The 14,107-nt window shown below is 49.1% G+C and overlaps 2 protein-coding genes across 2 annotated transcripts in view; both read left to right on the top strand.

The window, feature by feature from the left end:
- The window catches only part of LOC144504767 (uncharacterized), a 40,053-nt gene extending 39,321 nt beyond the window's left edge, over nucleotides 1-732 (top strand). The window contains exon 8 of the mRNA XM_078230510.1: nucleotides 618-732. The gene's annotated coding sequence lies outside the window, so the exon portion shown is untranslated. The remainder of the gene's footprint in view (nucleotides 1-617) is intronic.
- The window catches only part of LOC144504254 (uncharacterized), a 450,031-nt gene that overhangs the window by 303,131 nt on the left and 132,793 nt on the right, over nucleotides 1-14,107 (top strand). The gene's annotated exons all lie outside the window — the stretch shown is intronic.

Here is a 14,107-nt window from a genome sequence, read left to right as displayed (position 1 = left end):
GGAGTTATTACAGGTGGTAAAGGGGGAAGTGCTGGTCAGATTGGGCGTGCAGCCCATTAAGTCAATTTAAATACATGCAAATGCATTCAAGTGGCCATCGCGCCCATTTTGGGCACGGTCCCGATCGCCGCCACATTCGGGCCTTATTAAAGGGGGAATTGGCATGGAGGCTGGCACGGATCGCGCTACTCACCTCACGCCTGACTTTACCAAGTTTTCCCACCCGAAAACGGCCGCAATGCAATGATGAATCCGGGCCCTAGCTTTCAATTCCACCCCTCCCTATCTCAGGAATCTCCTCCAATCCTCTGAGATCTCTGCACTCTTCTAATTCTGGCCTGTTGCACGTCCCGGTTTTAATTCCTCCACTCTTGGTGGCCGTGCCTTCAGCTGCCTGGGCCCCAGGAACACTCCGACACTCGTCCTGTCTTTGAATAAAGCTTTGGTAATCTGGCCCAATATCCGCTTACGTGGCTCAGTGTCAAATCTTTACTCAACCCTGGGACTGTTTTAGTAAATTAAGAACACAAAATAAATGCAAGTGCTTTTCTTTCTTTTTAAACATCAGGTTGTTGCCGGTAACTGTCCCTCACCTTATTTCTAATTGTTTTTAATAGACATTGGAGACAATCGGAGCATTTCAGGAATCTACAAAATAATCTCCCACATCACTGGCCAGCTCCTAGACGACAGACTGCTCACCAGATTGGATCAAAAGCTCTTCTCCAGCGTCCCCGCAAAACCTTCTCCAGACCTGACACTGCTGTCCTAAACTGAAGCCCGCACACCCTCCAGTTCTCCAGGCCGCTTATCAGACTCCAACTGAAAGGAGGGCATTGCCCCTTAGGAAGGATGTTCTGGCCTCAAGTTTAGATGGGGAGAACAGGAGATATCTGGGAATAATACCAAGGCTCAGGCATTCACATTATCAGCATAAGTGCCACAAACTTGATTTTTATTCCTTTGAGTTGAAACGTCTGAGTGGTGATTTAATCAAGGTTCTCAATATGATGAAGGGAGTGGATAAAGTGGATCCGGACAAATGAATTCCTCTGATTGGAGAATCCGAGCAAGGGAACGGAATTATAAAATTTGAGTTAGGTCATTAGAAAGAGGAGAATCTGAGCTCAGAAAGTGAGTTAACCCCTTCCCAAAGCAAGAGTTACCCGGGGTTAACTGTCAATGAGTTTATCAGGATGAGTATCTGAATAATAGGCTGACACTGGCAATAAAATCCTTGGTAACTGTCCTGAATCGAGCATCTGGACTCTCCCAGTTTCAGCTCGTTCCAGTTTCCACATTGATAATCATTCTTTGGAAGGTGCATCCTTGGGTGGGAGCTGTCCTTCCAGTTGATGTTTCTGGCACAGGCAGTTACCAGAATGTTACATCTTTGTCCCAGTTCTTGCTGTTCTCTGTCCTTGAAGAGAGGCCATTGGACAACCAGCTGAACACACAGGTCTTGCAACAGTCCTATCCGGATAGAGGCTGGAACTCGGAGCTGACCAACACACCCCATGCCCCAACTATCTCCCCTTCCCAGAACCAGGCTGGGGAGTGAGCGAGGGGGGCACGGTGTGAAATCGGGTGGGATACAGGGGGTGCTGTGCCCATCGCTACCCTCCCCTCTCCCCAGGAGTGCTGCCCCAGCCCCTCTTAGACAAATTAAGACCCTTAAATGGCCAATTAATGGCCTTTATTCACTGCCAGTAGTATTTTACCAACTGCAGGATGGGCACTTTGCACCTGGGGAGGTCACCCAGTACAACCTGATACCTCCCTGCATCAGAATGGGGAGGTTGCCCTCCTGTTTGGATGCCAAGTGGCCTATGGCGTGCCCCGACCCCCGCATACCTACCCCCCACTCCACCCCCAGCGACAATAGCTGCTCCAGATGGAAGACTCCCCCCGCCCATTACCAGCATCCCCTGCCCCCTTAGCCTTTGTGATTGTCCGCCCCATACCCCACCTACCTGGTTGACCCAAAGCCCACTTCCCAGCATTCCAGGCTGCCTCCGTCATGGCTGGTCTGGGATCAATTGCAGTTCCAGCACTGACCACTGCCTCCGGTGGCACTGCTGGGCCTGAAGAGCTGCAGAGTCTCCGGTTGTCTGACAGGTCTTGGAGGCGGGACATTGCCTCAGAGGTGCAGAGGCTGTGCCTGTTAGACATTAATTAGCTGTTGAGTGTAAAATTAGTTTATGGTCTCCAGGGTGATAGGAGTGGGATTTTCCTGATTTTCCGGCAGTGAATGGGGGCACCAGCTCCACATGAACTCCTGGGCGAATGTTGTCCGTATTGAAATCATTTATAGAGGAAATAGAATTGCTCATTAGTTTGTGGCCAAGATTAAAAAGCCTCAGCTTCAGCTGGGAAAGCTTCCATTCAGCTAATAGGCTCCCTGTGCACGAGGGGAGGTTCCTGAATGTTGTTACCAATGACTGTCCCAGTTCCACTCTGGCCTTGTCTGGACCAATGTCCTGAAGAGTGTTCTTCCTGAGGGATCATGGTTCCCCCTTCAATCACCCCCACGGCCCCTTCATAACAGTATACCAACCCTCCCTCGACATTCCATGAAAACACCTCAGCGCTTTCTACACCTGTTTAATTCATCCTTGACCTTCTCTAATCTAAAGAAAACAAGTCCAGTTTCTGCAGTTCCTCCGTGTAACTGAGGTGTCTCGACCCTGGTACCATTCTGGTAAATCTCTTCTGTATCCTGTCCAAAGACCCAACATTCTTCCTCAACATCAGCGCCAGGAATGGGTGTGAACCCAGAGTTTAGGATCTCTCAACTTATCCTACCATTGTTAAAGATTTGTGTATATAAATGTCCAGGACCCCTCTATTCCTGCGCCCCCTTTAGAATCCTACCCCCCACCCCCACCCCGAGGGTTCATATTGTCTCTCACCAAATATTAGATTTTTCAGCATGCTGTTGTCTCAGTCAGGTATCTATTTCACTAGAATGTGTACGCTCTCCCGGAGGTTATTATCCTCCTCACTCTTCGCTACATATCTGCCTTTTGTGTCAAACATTGTAATTATGTCCTGTGCTAAATCCAGGTCAGCAATAAACATCAGAAAGAAAACCACATTCCTGATACTGACTCCAGGGGACATTGCTGCTCACTGTCCTGCAGTCCGTAAAACTAACTCTCACCGCAACTCTCTGCTTCATCCCCCCACGCCAACAGTATATTTAAGAAAGCCCACCAACGTCTTTACTTTCTCAGAAGACGAAGGAAATTTAGCATGTCAGCTACGACTCTCACCAACTTTTACAGATGCACCATAGAAAGCATTCTTTCTGGTTGTATCACAGCTTGGTATGGGGCTCCCGCTCTGCCCAAGACAGCAAGAAACTACAAAAGGTCATGAATGTAGCCCAATCCATCACGCAAACCAGCCTCCCATCCACTGACTCTGTCTACACTTCCCGCAGCCTCGGCAAAGCAGCCAGCATCATTAAGGACCCCACGCACCCCGAACATTCTCTCTTCCACCTTATTCCGTTGCGTAAAGGATACAAAAGTGTGAGGTCACATACCAACCAACTCAAGAACAGCTTCTTCCCTGCTACTGTCAGACTTTTGAATGGAATTACTTTCTACACCCTCGCTATGACTATAATACTACATTCTGCACTCTCTCGTTTCCTTCTCTATGAATGGTATGTTTTGTCTGTGTAGCGCGCAAGAAACAATGCTTTTCACTGTATGTTAATACATGTGACAATAATAAATCAAATCAAATCAAAGTGATTTATTTATTTTATTCTAATGTGGGATATGGCGAGGCCAGCATTTATTGCCCATTGCTAATTGCCCTTGAGAAGGTGGTGGTGAGCTGCCTTCTGGAACCGCTCCAGTCCATGTGGTGTAGGCACACCCACAGTGCTGTTAGAGAGGGAGTTCCAGCATTTTGACCCAGCGAAAGTGAAGGAACGGCGATATATTTCCAAGTCAGGATGATGAGTGTTTTGGAGGGGACCACCTTCCAGGTGGTGGCGTTCCCAGGTATCTGCTGCCCTTGTTATTCTGCTGAGGTCATGAGGGAGTGCAGAGAAGGTTCACCAGATTGATACCAGAGTTGAGGGGTGTTGATTATGAAGAGAGACTGAGCAGATTGGGTTTGTATTCGTTGAAATTTAGAAGGCTGAGGGGGGATCTTATAGAGACCTATAAGATAATGAAGGGGCTGGATAGGGTAGAGATGGAGAGATTCTTTCCACTTAGAAAGGAAACTAGAACTAGAGGGCACAGCCTCAAAATAAAGGGGGGTCAGTTTAGGACAGAGTTGAGGAGGAACTTCTTCTCCCAGAGGGTGGTGAATCTCTGGAATTCTCTGCCCACTGAAGTGGTGGAGGCTACCTCGTTGAATATGTTTAAATCACGGATAGATGGATTCCTGATCGGTAAGGGAATTAGGGGTAGAGGGATCAGGCGGGTAAGTGGAACTGATCCACGTCAGATCAGCCATGATCTTATTGAATGGCGGGGCAGGCTCGAGGGGCTAGATGGCCTACTCCTGCTCCTATTTCTTATGTTCTTATGTCATGGGTTTGGTAGGTGCTGTCGAAGGAGTCTTGGTGAGTGCTTATCCCCAAACTGACCCCCATCCGCCTCACGCCATGGGACGAAGGGTGGGGTGGGAGTGGGGGTTAATTTTACTGACAATTCAATTTTATGATTCAAATTCATCAAGTACTTTTTGAAAATCCACACGTGAACCACATTCCCCTCATCCTGTCTGACACGGCAGTCCAGCTTTTGCCTTTGCCAAATGTCAGCTGCTTATTATTTCCAGTGTCACAGGTACTCGCTAGAACTTTCCCATCTTCTTTCAACTTAAGGGTTGTCCTGGAGCACTGGAGAATTGCAACTGTTCCTTCCTTGTTCAAAAAAGCGTTTTGAGGGGAAGCCCAATGGTGACAGTTTAACATCAACAGTGGGGAGACTTCTGGAAACCAAGACAGAAACCGGATAATTAAGGAAAGCCAGATTTTGTTTGGGAGAATCATGTGTAAGTAACACGCTGAAGCTTTCTGGTGAGGGAACGAGGGAAGTTTGACGAGGATAATGCAGCTGATGTCACACAGCAGACTTGTGAGGAAAGTTATAATTCAGAGGGATGGAGGCAAATGGATACGGAATCGGCTGAGTAACTGGAAACAGAGAGTCATGGTTAATGGATGTTTTTTGGGCTGGAGGAAGGTTGGAGTGGAGTTCCCCAGGGATTGATATTGGGAACGTTGCTTTTCCTGATATATATTTGTGGTGAACCATCGTTGGTTCCCATTGGATAGTACTGAGCCAGGGCTGGCCAGTACTACAGGAATGTATATAGGTTCTGTGGGATTGTACTAATGTTGCTGTTGGGTTAGGGTGGGATTGATACACCTGTGTTTGTTACTGTTGTGGCACATCCCAGTCGGGCTCCTCCTCCTGGGAGAGATATAAGACTCCCTGCTCGGACGGGACCCCTTCAGTCTGGGATAGTGTGTTAAAGTTCTGATAGTTCCATTGTTAGTTAATAAAAGCCTTCTTTTACCGAAGCTTCGAGCCTCGTGTCCAATTGATGCGCATCAATATTGATGATTTACATCCTGGTGTGCAGGGGGCAATTTCAAAGTTTGCGGATGATACAAAACTCAGAAACATTGTGAACAATGAGGAGGACAGTGTTGAACTTCGGTAGAATGGGTGGACATGTGGCAGATGAAGTTCAATGGGGAGAAATGTGAACTGATTCACTTTGGCAGGAAGAGCGTAGAGAGACAATATAAAACAGGGATGCAAATCTCAAAGGAATGCAGGTCTCGAGGGATCGGGATGGATATGTGAATAAAGCATTAAAGGTGGCAAGTCAGACGGAGCGTTTAGTTAAAGAACAAAGAACAAAGAACAGTACAGCACAGGAAACAGGCCCTTCGGCCCTCCAAGCCTGTGCCGCTCATTGGTCCAACTAGACCATTCATTTGTATCCCTCCTTTCCCAGACTGCTCATGTAACTATCCAGATAAGTCTTAAACGATGCCAGCGTGTCTGCCTCCACCACCCTACTTGGCAGCGTATTCCAGGCCCCCACCACCCTCTGTGTAAAAAACATCCCTCTGATATCTGAGTTATACCTCGCCCCTCTCACCTTGAGCCCGTGATCCCTCATGATCGTCACCTCCGACCTGGGAAAAAGCTTCCCACTGTTCACCCTATCTATACCCTTCATAATCTTGTACACCTCTATTAGATCTCCCCTCATTCTCCATCTTTCCAGGGAGAACAACCCCAGTTTACCCAATCTCTCCTCATAGCTAAGACCCTCCATACCAGGCAACATCTGGGTAAACCTTCCTCTGCACTCTCTCTAAAGCCTCCACGTCCTTCTGGTAGTGCGGCGACCAGAACTGGACGCAGTACTCCAAATGTGGCCTAACCAGCGTTCTATACAGCTGCATCATCAGACTCCAGCTTTTATACTCTATACCCCGTCCTATAAAGGCAAGCATACCATATGCCTTCTTCGCCACCTTCTCCACCTGTGTTGCCACCTTCAAGGATTTGTGGACTTGCACACCTAGGTCCCTCTGTGTTTCTATACTCCTGATGGCTCTGCCATTTATTGTATAACTCCTCCCTACATTATTTCTTCCAAAATGCATCACTTCGCATTTATCCGGATTAAATTCCATCTGCCATTTCTCCGCCCAATTTTCCAGCCTATCTATATCCTGCTGTATTGTCCGACAATGTTCTTTGCTATCCGCAAGTCCAGCCATCTTCGTGTCATCCGCAAACTTGCTGATAACACCAGTTACACCTTCTTCCAAATCATTTATATATATCACAAATAGCAGAGGTCCAGTTCCAGAGCCCTGTGGAACACCACTGGTCACAGACCTCCAGCCGGAAAAAGACCCTTCGACTGCGACCCTCTGTCTCCTGTGGCCAAGCCAGTTTTCTACCCATCTAGCCACCTCTCCTTGTATCCCATGAGCCTTAACCTTCTTAACCAACCTGCCATGTGGGACTTTGTCAAATGCCTTACTGAAATCCATATAGACGACATCCACGGCCCTTCCTTCGTCAACCGTTTTTGTCACTTCCTCAAAAAACTCCACCAAATTTGTAAGGCACGACCTCCCTCTTACAAAACCATGCTGTCTGTCACTAATGAGATTGTTCCATTCTAAATGCACATACATCCTGTCTCTAAGAATCCTTTCCAACAACTTCCCCACCACGGACGTCAGGTTCACTGGCCTATAATTACCCAGGTTATCCCTGCTACCCTTCTTAAACAACGGGACCACATTCGCTATCCTCCAATGCTCAGCGACCTCACCTGTGTCCAATGAAGAGACAAAGATTTAATAAAGCACACAGTATCCTGGGCTTTATTAATAGGGGCACAGAGAACAAGGGCAAGGAGTGGTTTGGGTCTGGAATGTGCTGTCTGAGAGTGTGGTGGAGACAGGTTCAATGGAAGCATTCAAAGGGGAATGAGACTGTTCTGTGAAAAGGAGGAACGTGCAGGGTTACGGGGAGAAGGTGGGAAAATGGCATGAAGTGATTTGCTCGTTTGGAGAACCGATACAGTCACAATGGGCTGAATGGCCTCCTTCTGATCTGGAACAATTCTGCGATTCTGAAAGTTACTCCAGCATCAATGTTAGACTAACTGGCCTGTCGATACTGGGCTTCGCTCATCCCCTTTTATGTAACACTCCAGCTCCCCACATCGAAGGAGGATTGGAAGATTGTGGTCAGAGGGACCATAATGTTCACCTTTAATCCCCATAGTAACCCGAAGATGTATCTCATCCAGGTCAGAACGTCTTTCCACATTGGGTGCTGCCAATCTCTTGATCCATTTTTATTGAAAGGTTTCATGTTGTGTCAGTGTGTCATTGTTAGATCATGGCTTTGGCGAATAACTTTAAGCTTTAAATTAGGTCTTTTAATATTTTACCCCCTTTAAAGATTGAAACATGATGCTTGGAGTGATGAAATCACTTAGCTCAGCAAGCCGGCTCTTTGAACACCTTATGAGAAGCTTTCCCTGAATCTCAAACACAAGCTAAGTATTCTCGGTCTTGGGTGAGACACGGGTCCTGAAATGTTGGAGGGCAAGGCGGTTAAAAAAAACCCAAAATATCACAAGAAGCTTTTCAAATACATTTCAGATCTTGAACGTCCAATGTAACACTCAGCAACTCCAGTTATTGTCTCCAAATCGTTTCAATAATTGTTGGGCTGTGACCTGTCGCTGTAAATACAGCTGCCCAGATGGAGTTTAATTATAGCTGTCTCACACAGTATCATCCAAACAAAAGGTCACATCCTCTTGTAGATTTTTTGAAGAGAATAATACTGTGATTAGTCAAAGGATGGGATTCTCGACAATTCCTGCTGTCACACTCTCCCTCCCCTGTGGGTTCCTGCTGTCAGAGACCCCCTCCCCTGTGGGTTCCAGTTTTCACAGAACTCCCTCCCTTGTGGGTTCCTGCTGTCAGAGACCCCCTCCCCTGTGGGTTCCTGCTGTCAGAGACCCCCTCCCCTCCCCCAATGACTCCATTACCATGTGACTACTCGGATGGTTAAACTCCGATGAGATATACTCTGCTCTTTTGTTTGTCAACTCCTGTTCTCCAATAAAAACTCCTTGCTTCAAGACTTGCAACACACAATGGAAACTTGCGTTGAATATTTTGCTTCTTGCTAAGTCTCCTCTTTCATGAACGATAATAGACACTCAGTCCTCCAACACCTCCCCCCAAGAACAATTCATTGGAACTCAGACTGCGATCTGATGGTCCGGTCTATAAAAGGACACATGTTCCCCGGCTCAATGCTGCCCTTATCTGATCCCCTCAGCCATGCAAGTGATCGCTGGATACCGAGCACGAGCTCGAACCCACGGTCACTTTACCTCTCCCCATTGTGCGGGTACTGAGGCAAGTTGCAGCATTCACACCTTTCACCCTTGTGAGATGTTGTGGTTCAGTTCAGTCTGATGGGGCAACTTCCCTTTAACAACTCACTGCTGCATATTGTTTCATTTGTACGAGATGGAAAGATTGTCTCTATCTGTTGTTCCTGTGAGAGGTTATCGAGCATGGTATAATACTGTCAGGTTATTCTGAGAACTCTTCTGTTTTGTATCAGTGAGAACTCTCCCCATTCCCTAATCTTCTCACATCTTAGATGTTTTGAGTGCTGTATGTTTCAGAATTGGTTAACTTTGTCATGGTATTTTACTGCTCAAAGTTAAGTATTTTTTGCATTTTATCACGTAAAATAACCACTTGTTACACCGCAGTATGGTTGCTGTTTCTGTGGTTTCATCATTGGTTGTTGCCTTAGTTACTCAGACTGAGCTGGTCGAGCTTGGAGAATTAAATTGCTGCAAACTCGCCTCGCTGTGGCTTCGATAATCTGAGACACAAACTCAACGCAGATACTGAGAAGGAAATTGAAGGGTTTGAGAGGAAGAGCCGCTGAAATTCCACCAGGCTGTGAATTTCCATGGACAGGACATTGACACTGGGATGCTCGTCCCACTCGTATTAAACCCCGCCGCCCCTGCAAAACCTCACACCCATTCAGCCTCTGTCTCGCTTCAATGTTCAAAATTGCAGATAAAGCTCCCCTTTCTTATTCACTCATGGATGTGGACATCTGCTGGGTCAACACTTATAACCTTCCCAGTTAGAGCGGGAGGGCCCGATTTTACCATTTTCATTCTAAGTGCTGAATCTGGGCGTAATGCAGATCCGACTCAGAGATCTGCGTTCAGGTGCCCCCATACGCTCTCAGCCATCTCCAGTCCCATTCGCGCTGTGGGCGGGGCTTAGCGCGGCCGGAACGATCGGAGCTCTGAACCGCGCAGGCGCAGTTGGAAAAACAATTTGAAAAAGCGCGCCCGTGTCAGATCGCTCCCAGGCCGCAGAAAGCGGAGAAAGCGGCTCGGGAGCGACAAGCGGGAGCGAGGGTGCACACACACATCACTGTCCCCCTTATCCACCCCCCCACTACCCACACACATCACTGCCCCCCTTATCCATCCCCCCACTACCCACACACATCACTGTCCCCCTTATCCACCCGCCCCACTACCCACACACATCACTGTCCCCCTTATCCACCCCCCCACTACCCACACACATCACTGTCCCCCTTATCCACCCGCCCCACTACCCACACACATCACTGTCCCCCTTATCCACCCCCCCACTACCCACACACAGAATTGTCCTCCTTATCCACCACCGCCCCCCCCCCCCCCCCCCCCCCCCCACTACCCACATGCATCACTGTCCCCCTTAGGTCCCAACCTAAGTTAGGTTGATTGGCCAGATTAAAAATTGCCCCTTAGAGTCCTGAGATGCGTAGGTTAGAGGGATTAGCAGGTAAATATGTGGGGGTAGGGCCTGGGTGGGATTGTGCAGACTCGATGGGCCGAATGGCCTCCTTCTGCACTGTAGGGTTTCTATCATTTCTATCATTATCTACCCCCCCACTACCCACACACATCACTGTCCCCCTTATCCATCCCCCCACTACCCACACACATCACTGTCCCCCTTATCTACCCCCCCACTACCCACACACATCACTGTCCCCCTTATCCACCCCCCCACGACCCACACACATCACTGTCCCCCTTATCCACCCCCCCACTACCCACACACATCACTGTCCCCCTTATCCACCCCCCCACTACCCACACACATCACTGTCCCCCTTATCCACCCCCCCCACTACCCACACACATCACTGTCCTCCTTATCCACCCCCCCACTACCCACACACATCACTGTCCCCCTTATCCACCCACCCCACTACCCACACACATCACTGTCCCCCTTATCCACCCCCCCCCCCCACTACCCACACACATCACTGTCCCCCTTATCCACCCCCCCACTACCCACACACATCACTGTCCCCCTTATCCACCCTCCCCACTACCCACACACATCACTGTCCCCCTTATCCACCCCCCCCCCACTACCCATACACTTCACTATCCCCCTTATCCACCCTCCCCACTCCCCACACACATCACCGTCCCCCTTATCCACCACCCCCACGACCCACACACATCACTGTCCCCCTTATCCACCCCCCCCCCACTACCCACACACATCACTGTCCCCCTTATCCAGCCCCCCCACTACCCAGACCGATCAACACTCCTGCCCCCCCTCCCCCCCCACCGATCATCCGCAGAATGGAAGCTGACCACCCTGCCCCAACCCCTGCATCCCCACCAGATATCCATCTGCCCCTCCCACCCCCCTCCCCGCCACCAGATATCCATCTGCCCCCCCCACCCCCCTCCCCGCCACCAGATATCCATCTGCCCCCCCCCACCCCCCTCCCCACCACCAGATATCCACCTGCCCCCCCCACCCCCCCCCCACCACCAGATATCCACCTGCCCCCCCCACCCCCCTCCCCACCACCAGATATCCATCTGCCCCCCCCCACCCCCCTCCCCGCCACCAGAGGTCCAACTGCCTCCTGTCCCCACCTGTGAGCGATCGCCCCCCCCCCCCACCACCACCACCACCAGACAACTCCCTCCCCACCCCCCCCCTTCCCACCAGAGATACATCTGACCCGCCTCCCCCTCCCCCCACCCCAACCCCCCCCCCCCCCCCCCTCTCCCACCCCCCCCCCCCCCCCCCCCCCCGCCGCAACCAGACAACGATCTGGCCTCTCTCCCCTCCTCCCCTCCCAAACCGAGAATGATCTGACCCGCCTCCCTACTCCCCCCACCCACCGGTCTGAGTCAGGGAGCCGTTGGAAGCTCGGAACATGCTCTTCAGCAGCTGGAGTGCCCGATTCAGACTTTTATTTAGCAGGTCCATTACGACGCGGTTCCAGAGGACTGAGTGTCTATTATCGTTCATGAAAGAGGAGACTTAGCAAGAAGCAAAATATTCAACGCAAGTTTCCATTGTGTGTTGCAAGTCTTGAAGCAAGGAGTTTTTATTGGAGAACAGGAGTTGACAAACAAAAGAGCAGAGTATATCTCGTCGGAGTTTAACCATCCAAGTAGTCACATGGTAATGGAGTCATTGGGGGAGGGGAGGGGGTCTCTGACAGCCAGAACCCACAGCGGGGGGGGGGGGTCTCTGACAGCAGGAACCCACAGGGGAGGGAGAGTGTGACAGCAGGAATTGTCGAGAATCCCATCCTTTGACTAATCACAGTATTATTCTCTTCAATAAATCTACAAGAGGATGTGACCTTTTGTTTGGATGATACTGTGTGAGACAGCTATAATTAAACTCCATCTGGGCAGCTGTATTTACAGCGACAGGTCACAGCCCAACAATTATTGAAACGATTTGGAGACAATAACTGGAGTTGCTGAGTGTTACGTTGGACGTTCGAGATCTGAAATGTATTTGAAAAGCTTCTTGTGATATTTTGGGTTTTTTTTAACCGCCTTGCCCTCCAACATTTCAGGACCTGTGTCTCACCCGAGACCGAGAATACTTAGCTTGTGTTTGAGATTCAGGGAAAGCTTCTCATAAGGTGTTCAAAGAGCCGGCTTGCTGAGCTAAGTGATTTCATCACTCCAAGCATCATGTTTCAATCTTTAAAAGGGGTAAAATATTAAAAGACCTAATTTAAAGCTTAAAGTTATTCGCCAAAGCCATGATCTAACAATGACACACTGACACAACATGAAACCTTTCAATAAAAATGGATCAAGAGATTGGCAGCACCCAATGTGGAAAGACGTTCTGACCTGGATGAGATACATCTTCGGGTTACTATGGGGATTAAAGGTGAACATTATGGTCCCTCTGACCACAATCTTCCAATCCTCCTTCGATGTGGGGAGCTGGAGTGTTACATAAAAGGGGATGAGCGAAGCCCAGTATCGACAGGCCAGTTAGTCTAACATTGATGCTGGAGTAACTTTCAGAATCGCAGAATTGTTCCAGATCAGAAGGAGGCCATTCAGCCCATTGTGACTGTATCGGTTCTCCAAACGAGCAAATCACTTCATGCCATTTTCCCACCTTCTCCCCGTAACCCTGCACGTTCCTCCTTTTCACAGAACAGTCTCATTCCCCTTTGAATGCTTCCATTGAACCTGTCTCCACCACACTCTCAGACAGCACATTCCAGACCCAAACCACTCCTTGCCCTTGTTCTCTGTGCCCCTATTAATAAAGCCCAGGATACTGTGTGCTTTATTAAATCTTTGTCTCTTCATTGGACACAGGTGAGGTCGCTGAGCATTGGAGGATAGCGAATGTGGTCCCGTTGTTTAAGAAGGGTAGCAGGGATAACCTGGGTAATTATAGGCCAGTGAACCTGACGTCCGTGGTGGGGAAGTTGTTGGAGAGGATTCTTAGAGACAGGATGCATGTGCATTTAGAATGGAACAATCTCATTAGTGACAGACAGCATGGTTTTGTAAGAGGGAGGTCGTGCCTTACAAATTTGGTGGAGTTTTTTGAGGAAGTGACAAAAACGGTTGACGAAGGAAGGGGCCGTGGATGTCGTCTATATGGATTTCAGTAAGACATTTGACAAAGTCCCTCATGGCAGGTTGGTGAAGAAGGTTAAGGCTCATGGGATACAAGGAGAGGTGGCTAGATGGGTAGAAAACTGGCTTGGCCACAGGAGACAGAGGGTAGCAGTCGAAGGGTCTTTTTCCGGCTGGAGGTCTGTGACCAGTGGTGTTCCACAGGGCTCTGTACTGGGACCTCTGCTAGTTATGATATATATAAATGATTTGGAAGAAGGTGTAACTGGTGTTATCAGCAAGTTTGCAGATGACACGAAGATGGCTGGACTTGCGGATAGCAAAGAACATTGTCGGACAATACAGCAGGATATAGATAGGCTGGAAAATTGGGCGGAGAAATGGCAGATGGAATTTAATCCAGATGAATGCGAAGTGATGCATTTTGGAAGAAATAATGTAGGGAGGAGTTATACAATAAACGGCAGAGCCATCAGGAGTATAGAAACACAGAGGGACCTAGATGTGCAAGTCCACAAATCCTTGAAGGTGGCAGCACAGGTGGAGAAGGTGGCGAAGAAGGCATATGGTATGCTTGCCTTTATAGGAT

This window comes from Mustelus asterias, chromosome 15, assembly GCF_964213995.1.
Source record: "Mustelus asterias chromosome 15, sMusAst1.hap1.1, whole genome shotgun sequence".
In the NCBI taxonomy this organism is placed as follows: Eukaryota; Metazoa; Chordata; class Chondrichthyes; order Carcharhiniformes; family Triakidae; genus Mustelus; species Mustelus asterias.
This window is presented reverse-complemented; position numbering and strand designations above follow the sequence as displayed.